Source organism: Vicugna pacos, chromosome 31, assembly GCF_048564905.1.
Source record: "Vicugna pacos chromosome 31, VicPac4, whole genome shotgun sequence".
NCBI lineage: Eukaryota > Metazoa > Chordata > Mammalia > Artiodactyla > Camelidae > Vicugna > Vicugna pacos.
In genome coordinates, this window is record NC_133017.1 from 11,826,011 (window position 1) to 11,838,555 (window position 12,545).

The window sequence follows — 12,545 nt, forward strand, 5'->3', positions numbered from 1 at the left end:
AGTGTTTTAAAATGGAGAAAACCAGGCTACCTTTGGGAAGTCTAACAAGAGGTAGACTCACTCAGAGGCCAAGTCATCTGAGGCTATCCAAACCCTGAAGGTCCGAGACTTTCCCTCCAGCAAAGCCATAATGGGCAAAGCAGGCCAGCCCTGGCTTTAGTAGAAAAGCAGAAATTTACAAGATAAAGTTAACAACAGCATCGGGGACCCAAGAAAGTTCAAGGCTTCCTGGCAGTTTAAGCCACCCCACTGCCACCCTGGGGTGTGAAGACCCAGAAGAAATCCTGGGTGAGGCTTGGAGCCAAACACTTATGCAGCCTTCATCCAAACACCTTCTCCTGCCGAGGTGAGGTGGGCTCTGCGTCCTTAAGAAGGCATGGTCACTGTACACCCACCTGCCTCTTCACCAGGCAGCCCAGCTTCTCGGAAGAGAGGAGCTCACTGGCCAACCTGGGATGGTCCCCGCTGCCACAAACAGGGCTCTCGCTCGATTTGGGAGGGTACAGAAGGGCACAGATGTGGGAACAGAGGCGTGCCATCTGGTCCCCTAACAGTGAACCCCAGCCTGCCATCTCCAGCCCTGTCAACAAGTGATTCCTTCAATCCACTCATCTTTTAAAGGAGGAAACCCTTCCCTTACACTCTTCCTTGAACTATCAGCCAACTCAAATCCTCAATGGAAGGAAAGGTTTGGGCTGATATTTAAATATCCTCTTTAAGCTTTCTCTTTCCCACTGATCAGAGAGACAACTTCAGTACAGCCTCTAAAAGAGCTACCTACCTTCTAAATCCAGAGTTAGGAAGTCCAACCCACACTGATTTCCTTCCAGTCCCACTGGCCCCAAACTTCTGTCCAGAAGCTGGACAAGCGGCAGGGAATTAATCCCTTCTTTCCTTCCTCCACCCTTTCCTACCAAGTCTGTGCACTTCTGACTTCTTCCCTCACACACAGCCCTGCGTACGGGCTGTCCCGCTCCTCCTGGCCTCAGGTCCCCCTGGTTAAGCACATGGTGGTGAAGTTGGTCTCTCTGGTCCTGCAATGACCTGCGTTCTGTAGAAAGGCCCCTGAGAGCTGCCTGCAATCTCTCGAGAAGGCACCACCCTACTCCTGATGTCACACACCTGATGGACGGTCCAACTGTGTGGAGTTCGGATGCCTCCTTTCCCGCATGGCTGCCACGTCCAGGTTTGTTCCGGTTCAAGCGCTCATCCCCCTAATATCACGCTGATGGGCCCAGTCCTGGCTGACCTGCCCCCAACCCACACACTGTGCTGTTGCTGAAGTGGGCTGACGCTGAGAGACGTGATTTACACGTAGTCCATGTGCTCATGGACTTGGTAAAACTGAAGCTGGCAGCAACGCATGCATGACCCTTCATGCCCTGACTCCCACCCCGTCTCTGACCTCATCCCTGGAGCTCCCTCACCCCTCTGCCTCCCATACCTTCCCCCAGCCCCTGGAGCTGCCTCGGCACCTCTGTGCTCCGGCCGCACTGCCGTCCATAACCTCACACATCCGCCAAACCCCTACTTCGCCTTCAAGTCTTGGTTCAAAGCCAGACAGGGCTCTCCAGGTAGCCGAGACACTCCTTTTCTCGCTGATCTTCACCCAGAACTTCACACATCTGACCCTCCACTAGATTGTAAGCTCTCAGGTTATCAATGTTTGTTGAATGAATCAATGAGTTAGCGAATGAACAGATGTGCGAGGCTTATCTGAACATCCAGATTTGGAGACACTGGCGTGTGGGTGACTGATGCAGGCATGAGGAAAAATAAATCACCCAGACGGAACACAGCAGGTCACATGATGAGAAGACAAGGTGGGAATCCAGGGAAGGAAGGACGAACCAGAGACCAAGGGGCACGTATCCCAGAGACTGAGGGCGGGGAGGCTCAAGACACACAGGGCCGTGTACACTGAGCTTGTCCTTTAGGGAGGAAAACAGTAATTACTACATCACTATCTATGGAAGTCTGGGTAAAAATCTTTCAAAGTTATGCAAATGGAAGCGACCCAATATGGTTTTACAGTTCTACTGTCACCAAGACAAGTTGTAATCAAGTCTTAACTGCTGTTCCCAGTATGGGATTTTGCCAGGCCAGGGCTTCCTTTACCATGTCGTCTGAAAAACCCGTTTTCTCTTCCTGATTTTTCGTGCACATAGTTCAGTTTAGTGTGGAGCCACTCTCAAAACACTAAGGTAGAAGATTTCTTCAGATGAGGTTTTCCAGACACACAGAGAGGTCAATTCAACTAGACAGTGTGTTTCTACATGACAGATATTAAGCCCTTGTACCTAAAAGAAGCTTTCCAAAAAAAACAGATTTGGAAAGAATGATTGAATATCTTATATTTAAACCAGCAAGCCAGAGCACCCAGCCTCACAGCTGTCACCCACCCCCCAGCAAACATGGAGCCCAGGGCAGACACTGCTGATGGGTTGTGGCAGTTTCTCCGCGGAGCCTGTGTAAGCCCACAGCCCGGCCAGCGGCTCCTACCCGCCGGGCAGAGCTGGCTGGCCCAGGTGACAGGGCATCCTTCTCAAGGAAACTATGTTAAACCGAGCCTTCCCACGGTCCCTGCCCACGTCTGCACGGCGTGTACCCAGCATAGCAGCCGCCTGCTAAGAGGACAACGAGCAGACACAAAGTAGCCCAATGTGACTTCGCTGCTCTGCTTTGTGTCCTTCTCCCATCACAGACCGTGACTAAGTCTTCTCAAGCTCTTAATTTCACACGTGCACACTTCGCTTCAGATCAACGGCGAGGACTGGACTGCGTGACATGCTGGTCCCGCCCACCTCTGACCATCCCTGGTTAGCCAGCCTTGTCAAATGGCCCTGGGAAACACGGGGTTCAGCTGTAGATTGCTTTTTCATCAGGAAGATAAAACCGGCAACCATTTGCTCATCACGTGCTCCTGTTTGAAAACCCTTAGCTGCTTCCCCATTGTTTATCTGTAATAAGATGAAATCCAAACTCCTCTGCACGACCAGGAATGGACGGCTTCATCCCCTTCTCCTGCCCAGCCCCTGACCCCGCCACACCAAACCTTCCCTCCCGTGTGGTCGGATGGGCTTCCCCTCCTCCTCTCTAAGGCACCAAGTCACAAACATAGCGACAAAACACAATTATCCTTCCATCCCGCGGATTACAAGTTCACGTGGGTCGTGATGGGCTGACCGAGGAGGTCGCAGGGCTGTGCTCGATCGGAGCGTGTTTCCTGGTCTTTTCCAGCTTCCAGAGGCTGCCCCCCGTCCTTGGTCCAGGGCCCCTTCCACCCTCAGGGCCAGCAATGGCCAAGGAGTCTTCCCCACACGCGTCTGACCTCTGCTTTCCTCTTTCACTTGGAAGGGCTCTTGCGGTGACACTGGGCCCAGTGGGTAATCCAGAATAATCTCTCCATCTTGGATCCCCAACTTAATCACACTCACAATGTCCAGAAGTGGACATCTTGGGGGTGGTGGGTATTATTCTGACCACCGTCACGGCGTCCCTCCTGCCTAGAGAGTCCACTTCCTGCTGGAAGGCCCGCCCCCCGCTCCTCAGGCATTCCGCGAGATCCCATGGAAATGTCAGTATCTTCAGGAGGCCCGTCCTATTCCAACCCAAGGGGCTCACTCCTGTGTCTCCTGGGTCCCCGGTACCTCCAACCCACCGGGAGCACGTACTTTGTACTACACTTGTGCTCAGGCAAGTCTCTGCGACCAGGCTGTGAGTCACCATGTCTCACTCATTTCTGCAGCCTCGGGGGCCTAACTGTAACAGATTGTGGGGAAGAAAACTGACCTTGATATTTTAGTAAGTGAAGACCTCATGAGGTCGAGGGAGAGGCAGAAACAATGAACTCACAGGACCTCTAGGTTGAGTGTAACTCAGAAACCAGCTCTGACAGCTCTTAACTGGTTATCATCACATAATCAACCAAACCCCTGTGTCCTTCAACCGTTCCAGGGAGGTATTAACAGCAAACTTAAAATCAACCATTTGCATCTAAGGCTGTTTCTGACTTTAATGTGATTTGCACAGGTCACTAAGTGTTGTTAGAGTTGACGTGTTCTCCTGTGCTTGGCTGGAAAGGGCAAGTCATACCCCAAATGGCTGGTTAGACGCTGAATTAGGGAAGTGGCGTTACCTGAACTGTTTCTGGATCGCAAAACGCGGATACTTGCCTAACACACCTGACTGCACTGTGCTGAGGGTTAAGAGCAACTGTGGCACAGTATTTATTTCGTATGTCAGTATCTGGAAGTCCTTGTGTTAAAAAAAAATAGAACAGAAAGTTCAAATTAAGTGAATTTCAAGTGGCCTCAAGTGTTTAAACTGCAAGTCAATCAAGGAGTTGAGTAAACTGAGGTCACGTGGATGAGGGAAGCTGTTTTTAAGGCAATAGTTTGCCTGGAGGATCTAATGTGACTAACAACACTACGCAGTACAGAAGCCTAAGGGCGTGCAATCACAGGTAAAACCGCATGCCTGGCCGGGGAGCTGCAAGAACCTGACGATTCCCGACCAAAGAAATTATCACCTGTTTCCCAAAGTGAATGCAAAGCCTACTCTATTTGTTTCTTCATTAGCAATAATTAAACCCCTTATCAACTTAAATCCTGCTGGTTTGGTTACTTTTAGGTGAGGAGAATGTGGAGTTTCCAAAGTCAAGAGTGGTACTGAAATGGGCCTTCAATGCTGGAAAAACAGGTAGGGTTTTTAGATCAAGAAAGGGGCCTGACATTACCTTGACATTCACAAAGGGGAAACTCAGGCCTCGCTGCTTCCTTCAGGTCAGGGAAAGTCAAGGGTGAGGGGAGATGGGCCTAACACCCACTGGAGAATGCAGCTGGAGGAAACTGGCCCTGCTGTGCAGGGTAAGCTGTACATCCATGCTGAACTTGACGCATTTTCATAGAAAACAGAAGCCCAATTTCTCAGTATTTATGTTGGGTTTTTCAAAATTATAAATTTTTCTACAAAGATATTTAGAAGGACATTTAGGAGCAATGAACACCACTGCCCAGACTCTCTGGCTAAGACAGAGGACCGCAGGTCTAACATGCAGAAAGAGGAGTCATGTCGTTGCCTTTGTCAGGATGTTTCAGGCTGTCCCTGTTAGTATGTCTGGGTCACCTACAGGCGCGCACAGAGCCCACGTGGGGAGCTATCTGCAGTATCTGGAATGAGAGCTGGAGGCATCTGGGGCGAGAACACACATTCAAAGCTATTTGCCACCCAACGAAAAGTTAATACACCTCAAAAGTGTATTAAGGTCTATGAACAACGCAAACAAGACATTTTGTAATAAGCTTAATAAATAAAACAACTGAACCCACTACTCAGTGGTACTCAGGAAAACAAGTTTGAGAATTACAGCTTTAGTTACAGGTAGAACTAGTTTCCACTAGAATAAGGATTGTTTGCCTTGCTCCTAAAACCGGGTAACCCTGAGGGTAGTAATGGAACTAAATGTTTTAGGAAGAACCAACAGTAGAAACAGCAGTGGGACCAATAAATTGCATTTTCCATAAAAGTAAGACGCCTAGTAGAACTACATTGTTCTAATTTACTCCCTCCTAAAAATATACTTTCTTTCATGTTGCATTTCATCCTGAACAATTTTTACTATGTTCAGCATAGTAGCAACTGAAAAAAAAGTGTTTCATTTAGAAATAAAAGTGAGAACTTTACAAAAAACATTGAGCGTATGCAATGCAACGTTTGCAAGTTCTTAATATAAAGCTAAAATAACGCAAAATAAAGATTGCTGCAGTGCTACAGTAACCCACCTTTTCTGTAACAAGTATGACAATTCAACCACAGTAGAGTATTTTCCACGGTGTGAGCGGATACTGGACCTTGCAAACACCCTTTTCTGTTAGCTTGCTTTATGAATCTTGAGACTTGTAAGCTCAAGTTTTTTTTGGAAGGGAAGGCCGGTTAATGGTCGAGCTTAAAATAAATCAGCTCTGCAACTACTTTGTTTTTTAAGCCGATGAAGCACGTTTTTCCATTTCACGCCATCAGGCAATTCGATGTTAACTTGCTGTGGAGTCAAATGCGACAAACTCCAGTGGAGGCGGAGGCTCGCGGCGCCCACGGCTCCCCGCACCCCTGCGGCACCAGGACGCGGCGCCGCCCGGCTCCCGACGCGACACACGCACTCCAGGCCTGCGGGGCCGGGGCCAGTGCGGCCCCCTCCCGTCCAGGGAACACGGAGGCCCGCTGACCCGGGCGACCCGGAGTCGGCGAAGGCCCCGCCGCGGCTCGGCGGCCCCTCTCCCCGGAGGCCGGGAGGCGCCTCGGCAGCGCGCAGTGGACAGCACGCTCCCCGCCGCGGGAGGACTACGGCACGAGCCTGGGGCGCGCTGTCCCTCCGCCGCCGCTCCCAGATGCCGCCCGCGAGGACTCCGAAGCATCCTGCGACCCCGGAGCCCGACGCGCAGTCCCGGCCGCGGGCTCCTGCAGCGCGAGTGCTCTAAAGTTGCGCGGCCCCGGCGGCGACTCGGCCACCACGCGGTGCGGGGCTCCCCGCCGCCCGCGCCCCGGCCCGCAGGCGCCCCGCTAACCCGACTAACCTGACGCCGCCTCGCCAGCCCGGCGGCCGCCGCGCGCCCCTCGCCATGGCCAGCCCGGGAGCCCCGCCGCGCCGCCGCCCGGTACCCTCCCCGGCGGCCGCCTCCGTCCCCGCGCCGGCGGCGCTGCGGACTGCGGGCGCGCCGAGCCTGCGGGAGCCGAGCCTCCCTCAGCCGAGCCGGGCGGCCGGGCGGAGCATGCCCAGTGCGCGCGGCGCGGCGCCGCCGGGTCTTCGCGGCAGCGCGGCGGGGCGGGGCGGGCGGCGGGGCCGGGGGCGGTGGACCCGCCCGCGGAGGAGGGGCCGGGCCGGGGGCGGCCCCTCGGTCCGCTCGATCCCGCAGCGGGACCCCGCGCGCTGCTGTCACCGGCCGGCGCTCGCTCGGCGCGGGCGTGCGGGTCCCGCCGCTCCCGCCCCAGCCCGCGACCCCGGACCTACCCCGAGCCGGGCCCCGTGCGGCCGCCGAGCCCGCGCCGTCAGCGCCCCGCCGCGCGCGGAGCCGCAGGAGCAGGCGTCCCCGGCGGCTTCGGAGAGGCGGGCTCGGGGCTCTTGCCGCCCCCTTTCTGACTGTGGTTTCGAAGTTTTTTCTAGCGAACACTGTGGCGCTTTTCCCACCAGGGCGACGGGCTTTCCAAGGCGCCTGCGGAAGTTGAGCGGCCCGGCCCCGCAGTGTCGGCCGCCCTTGTCGGGATCTGCCGGACCGCGCGCGGCTGGGGCGGGACCCGCTCCACCTCGGGCTCCGCCCCCGGCCCGACCACGCCCCGGGAAAGGCCACGCCCTCCGCACGCGCCCCCTTGGGCTGCGGCTAAAACCCGGAACGGCGGATCCCCCGGCGCGGCCGGAAGGGCGGGAGCGCAGCAGAGGGGGCGGGTGACGCCGCTCCCGCTCTCTCCCCGCCTTTCCCCGCCCCCGGCGAGCCACGCGGGGTGCGCCGCGACCCCCGGCGCGGGCCCAGCCGCAGAAGTGGGTCAGGACCCGACTGAGCATGCTCGGCGGCAGGTGGGCGCCCAGGTGGACGCAGCCGGGCCTGGGGTCGGAGCAGATGCGCGGTCTGGGCGCAGGTGCGCGCGGCCCTGCGGGTCCTGGCGGGGGAGGGGGGCGTCTGGCTCACAAGTGAGTCACAGCCTAACTTCCCCCCAACACTGAAATTAGAAATCATATTTCAACATTAGTTTCATTTGCTCCAAGAACTTTCAGCCCGTTTATCTCTCAGGAAACCTGCGTCTTTTATTCCTTTCACGTATTTAACAAGCATTCTTTACAACTGCACTGGGACACGAAATTGTCACCCGTTTTATCAAAGACGAAGGCTTGGCCCTCGCTCTCAGGTAATCCCGCAGCGTCAGGGTCCTCTTTCTGTTCAGGCAGTTCTTCCTCTGAGACTCCGCTTCAGATTTCTCGGTACCGGCAGAAAGCGCTCGTGCTGCCCTCGACGCACACAGAGCGGGCGTAGGAACTTGCTTTTAGTCTTGTTGCCCAAGAGAAGACAGAAATGGAGAGCTTTCAGGGAATGGATTTTACAGGCTTGAGATGGATAAACTCGGGAACACAGGGAGACCTCCGTGTCAGCGGGAGAGGGTCTGTTTTCTGTCCTGGGAGGAGGGCGCTGCCCTGCGAGGCTTGGTGCGACGGTGGGGGGCCCGTCCGTGGGGCGGCTTCACTCCAGCCTCTCGGCTTGTCCAGCCCCAGCTCAGCGCCAGCGTGCCCGGAGACACCACCTGTGGTGGAAAGTCACTCCGGGAAGAATTTCCTGGAAGTTCACTCCAGTGCTTCCCCTAGAACCCTGCCTTGCGCTGGGGTCACCCGCATCCCTCTCCTTCCCTGTGAGCTTCTGTGGGTGCTGGTGCCTCCTGAGCCCAGCTCTTGACGTTGCTCGGGCCCCTTTGTCATCCACAGCACACAATCTGGCCTGGGGAAGGATGGTGACAACTTGAATCCAGTGTGTCCCCAGTAGAACTCGGGAGCTGTAGTTGCTCCTCTGCCTGCTGTCCCAGTGTGGTGAGTGGTACCCCATCTTCCCAGCTCTGCACAGCACACTTATGGGTGCTACCCCAGACTCCTTCATCTGCCTTCCCTCATCATCCAGCCAGGCACCGGGCAGGTCCATCTGACCTCAGACATCTCTGGATACCGGCCCTCCACCTATCATCGTCCCATCGACCTTCTGGAAGGATCCTCTCTTTCTGTTCCCTCCAACCCATCCTCTATGCCTCCCCACACTTTTCTTTTCAAGCAAATTATATATTCAATATGTCTTCTAAAAATCCTTACTTGGATTCCTCGTTCCTTCGGGAAAGTCCAAGTTGTAAGCACGAACTGGCCCGTCTCCCCCTCCAGATTAGCCTCCAGCCAGTGTCCCTTAATGTCCTGATTGTAGCCAACCCGAATGACTTGCACGGTCACACTCCATGTTCTGTAGTTCTGTGTCCCTCCTTGTGCCTTGCTCGCTCCTTGGCAAACTCACAACTTCAACAGCCGGTTGAGGCCGGGTCTCCTCTGACCTCCCCCAGGCGGCTCCCTCTTGGGCACTTCGCCTGTGCCATGTGCTCTGTCTGTGTTTGACCCTGACCTTGGTTTATTTTCCTTCCTCTCCTCCCCTGCACTGAGGCAGCGTGTCCGCCCAGGCACCTGTCCAGCCTGTCTGTTTTCGCTCTCGGTTCTCAGTAAGATTTTACTTAATAAATGAATGATAGACTTACACACCTGTGCAATATTGAAAGCTCATTAATTAAAAAAAATCTTCATGAGAATTGTAAGTCTAGTGCACAGAAAAAGTATCACAACCAAACCCCAACAGATACAATTTTTGGGATGGTTATGCTCCTTTGTGTCCTGTACCTGAGCCTTCAGATTTGACCTTCAACCCAGTGAATTTCCTTCAGCTGCAGAGGTCAGGGAGCATTGGTGAGCCAGTCTGGGGTCCTTGTTTGTCAGTCCCTGGCTGCACACAGCTCAGCATTGTATCGCTAATTAATCCACAAACTGTTGTTCTCTATCCTGGTTTCCTTCCCCGGTGTAGTCATCATAACCTTCTAATTAAATGGTTACTCCTTAGAACAGATTTTGTTTTTTCCTGTGAAAGTCTGGCACCCAGGGAGGGCAGACAAACAGGTTAGCAATGAAGGTAATTCTCCCAGCTCTACCAGCCGTGTTGTCTGCTGAGAGCCTTTGTTGCTGAGTGTGACGGCCAGCCACCTGCTTCAGACTACCTCAGGATGTTTGACCCACCCAGACCTCCTGAATGGTGCGGTCCAGGGGCTGCAGCCCCACCATCGCACCAAGCCTCGCAGGGCAGCACCCTCTTCCCTGGACAGAAAACAGCCCTCCAGGTGATTCTGCACACTATGAGAAACATGGTTGTAAGTCATACGGATAAAACAAGAAAAAAAAAACAATTATTCCAGACCTGCAAGTCACCCCTGCATTGGTTTTCTCTGGCAGGGAGATCTATGTGCGGGCAGTGTTGGCCGGTCCCAGGGCTGTTACCCACATTTGTGTGTGTGAACAGGCCTGGGTGTGTATTTGAGTGTCTGTGGGATCCAGACAAGCAGGAGGTAAGGGGGCTTCTGTGCTGAGCCACAGAGGACTTTCCTTGGTGGCCCGGTGGGCCTGGTGCGATTCTCCAGCACAAATGCCCTCAACACAGCATTGCAGGACCCAGCCATCTCCTGGAAGACGACAGGGACACTGGGCTGTGTCCTCATTCCAGGGGCCAAGGAAGGAGAGGGTGGGAGAGGACTTGAAGGAAGCAAGTGTTTCTCACCACAACCTGTGACTTGCTGGCCAAGGAGGCGAGGCTTCTTGGAAAGCCTGAGTCAGTGTTCAGAAAACATTCCCTTCCTCGTTCTGGTGTAGACTGAGCGTTAATATGGGTCTTCTGAGGGGTGTGCACGTGTGTGGTCTGACCAGTTAGCTGCAACTCACACGGGCAATCACCCAGCGTGGGGGTCACGCCCTCCCTGGACCAACCTCCGAGGTCACCACACAGCCCTGGTCGCCCCCCATCTGAGCCAGCTGCCTGCTCTGGGTTTCATTCGGGACAGTGGCTCGGATTTAGGGACATGGAGTACTGGCAGGAGAAGGGATGGATCCCAGGCGTAGGGCCGTCCTGAAAGGTGGGTGGGCATTGACGTGGGAAGGTTCGGGGAGGGACCGTGGAGGGGCTGCCTGGGAGGTGGGGTGAATGCTGGGGGGACCCTTTGTAAACACCTGACTTCACAGGTGCGTCTCCCTGGGGTCCTGGGGAAGTTCTGTCTTGTACGCAGCGTGGCCTTCTGTTCTTTGCGTTTATACTTTCCTCGGGAAGGAGCGAGGGCTGGACCTCTACTTTCCCGCCACGGGCTGGAGGAGGTCAAAGTTGGGTGACCTGGGAAATGAAATAACAAACACCCAGAGGTGCCAGGATGTTCTCCGGACGAGGCGGTGCCCGACACTGGCCAGGAGATGGTCTCCAGCACGGTGGCCTCAGGACAGGGCCTTGCCTGACACCTGGCCGGGAGCCCCCGCACCCACTTCAGCTGCTGCCCAGAAGCGGGGGGCTCTGCCCAGGGGAGCGCCTGCATCCTCGCTGACCGGGCAGGAGCGGGCTGGCACCCCTGCCTGGTGCGCAGGCCCGAGGTGGGCTCAGGAAGTGGAAGCGTGATTTCCCCGCTGCTGGTTCCGTGGCTCCCTCTTTTTCAGTGGTTATTGACTAGAACTAACTGAAAAGGGAAGAAACTTTCGCATTTTATGTTTTTATCCCATGGATGAGGGTGATAGAAACGTGGACGTGGGGACAGGGGATCCTGGAGCTCGAGGCTGCGGGAAGTGCTGAGGTGCGCCGAGCTGGGCAGGCAGAGGCCAAGCTGGAGGCCAGGGGGCCCCAGCCCTTTGCGGGGGCGATGGGGACTTAGGGATTAGAATGGGCAGGAGACGCTGGCCCCGCAGAAGGTGGAAAGAGCTGGTCTCATTTGGAGATTTGAGGGGCTGGTGACCAGGGGGGCCCTGCTCTACGTGGGGTCCGACTTCCTCTTGGGCCTCCCCTTCTGCCGAGCGGGGCTGGGGTCCTGGGAGGCCCTGCCCGGGGAGGGGGGCTCCGTATCCTGGAGCATGGAGACTCTGGTCACCTATACGTGAATCGTCAACACAGGAAATGCTGCCTCAGGGGCTGGAACTTCTTTTTTTTGTAACTGAAGTATTTATTTACAATGTGTTAATTTTTGGTGTACAGTGTAGTGATTCAGTTATATGTGTATTCCTTTTCATATTCTTTTTCATTATAGGCTATTACAAGATACTGAATATAGTTCCCTGTGCTCTGCAGTAGGTCCTTAGATTAACATACAGAAATGTGCTGCATTTCTTTACAGTAACAGGGAAAAATCAGAAAAGTTAAAAAACAATTCCTTTTAAAATCACATAAAAAAATAAAATTCTTGGGAACAAACTTGACCAAGGAGGTAAGAGACTTATACGTGGAGAACTACAAATGAAGGAAATGAAAGATGACTTTGAAAGACACTTTTCACAGTTTTCCTTCACTGACCAGCCACGCGGGGGCTGACGCGGCCAAGGGAGCCGGCTCTTTGCCTGGACCACACCTGCGTTTCAGATGCACACAAACTCAGCTGCTTCTCCTTAGCAGTTTTCCAGTCGGATTTATAATCAATGCCAGTACATTTTGTGGAATTCTGTGCTGAAACTGGGGTCCGATCTACATGTCGCGGCGTCGTGGAAGCGGGCACAGCAAAACACAGAGCCTGCTGATCCCTTGGTGAGTGGGAAGCAGCACCTGGACTTTGGCCTCTGTCTGTGTGACGCTGATTCTGCTTTTCTTTCTGGATGAAGTGTTTCGGGTCTGTAACCAGCACATTGCTCCCCGATTTGGGTCAGCTGGCAAAAGGTAGCCTTGTGAATAAATCCTGGATGTGTGTGTGTGGCCGAATTCGTGAACGTGTTTGCTGATGCAGGTTGCTAAGTGGCTGTTCTTCCAGCACCG

The 12,545-nt window shown here is 54.6% G+C and overlaps 1 protein-coding gene across 2 annotated transcripts in view; it reads right to left on the reverse strand.

Annotated features, from left to right (window-relative positions):
- The window catches only part of MFAP3L (microfibril associated protein 3 like), a 30,913-nt gene extending 23,651 nt beyond the window's left edge, over positions 1–7,262 (reverse strand). The window contains exon 1 of one of the 2 annotated variants that reach the window (XM_072952558.1): positions 7,007–7,262. The gene's annotated coding sequence lies outside the window, so the exon portion shown is untranslated. Of the gene's footprint in view, positions 1–6,572; positions 6,748–7,006 lie in introns of those variants that run through there. The other variant, XM_072952557.1, reaches the window with a different exon arrangement.
- Between the last annotated feature and the right edge of the window lie 5,283 nt (positions 7,263–12,545).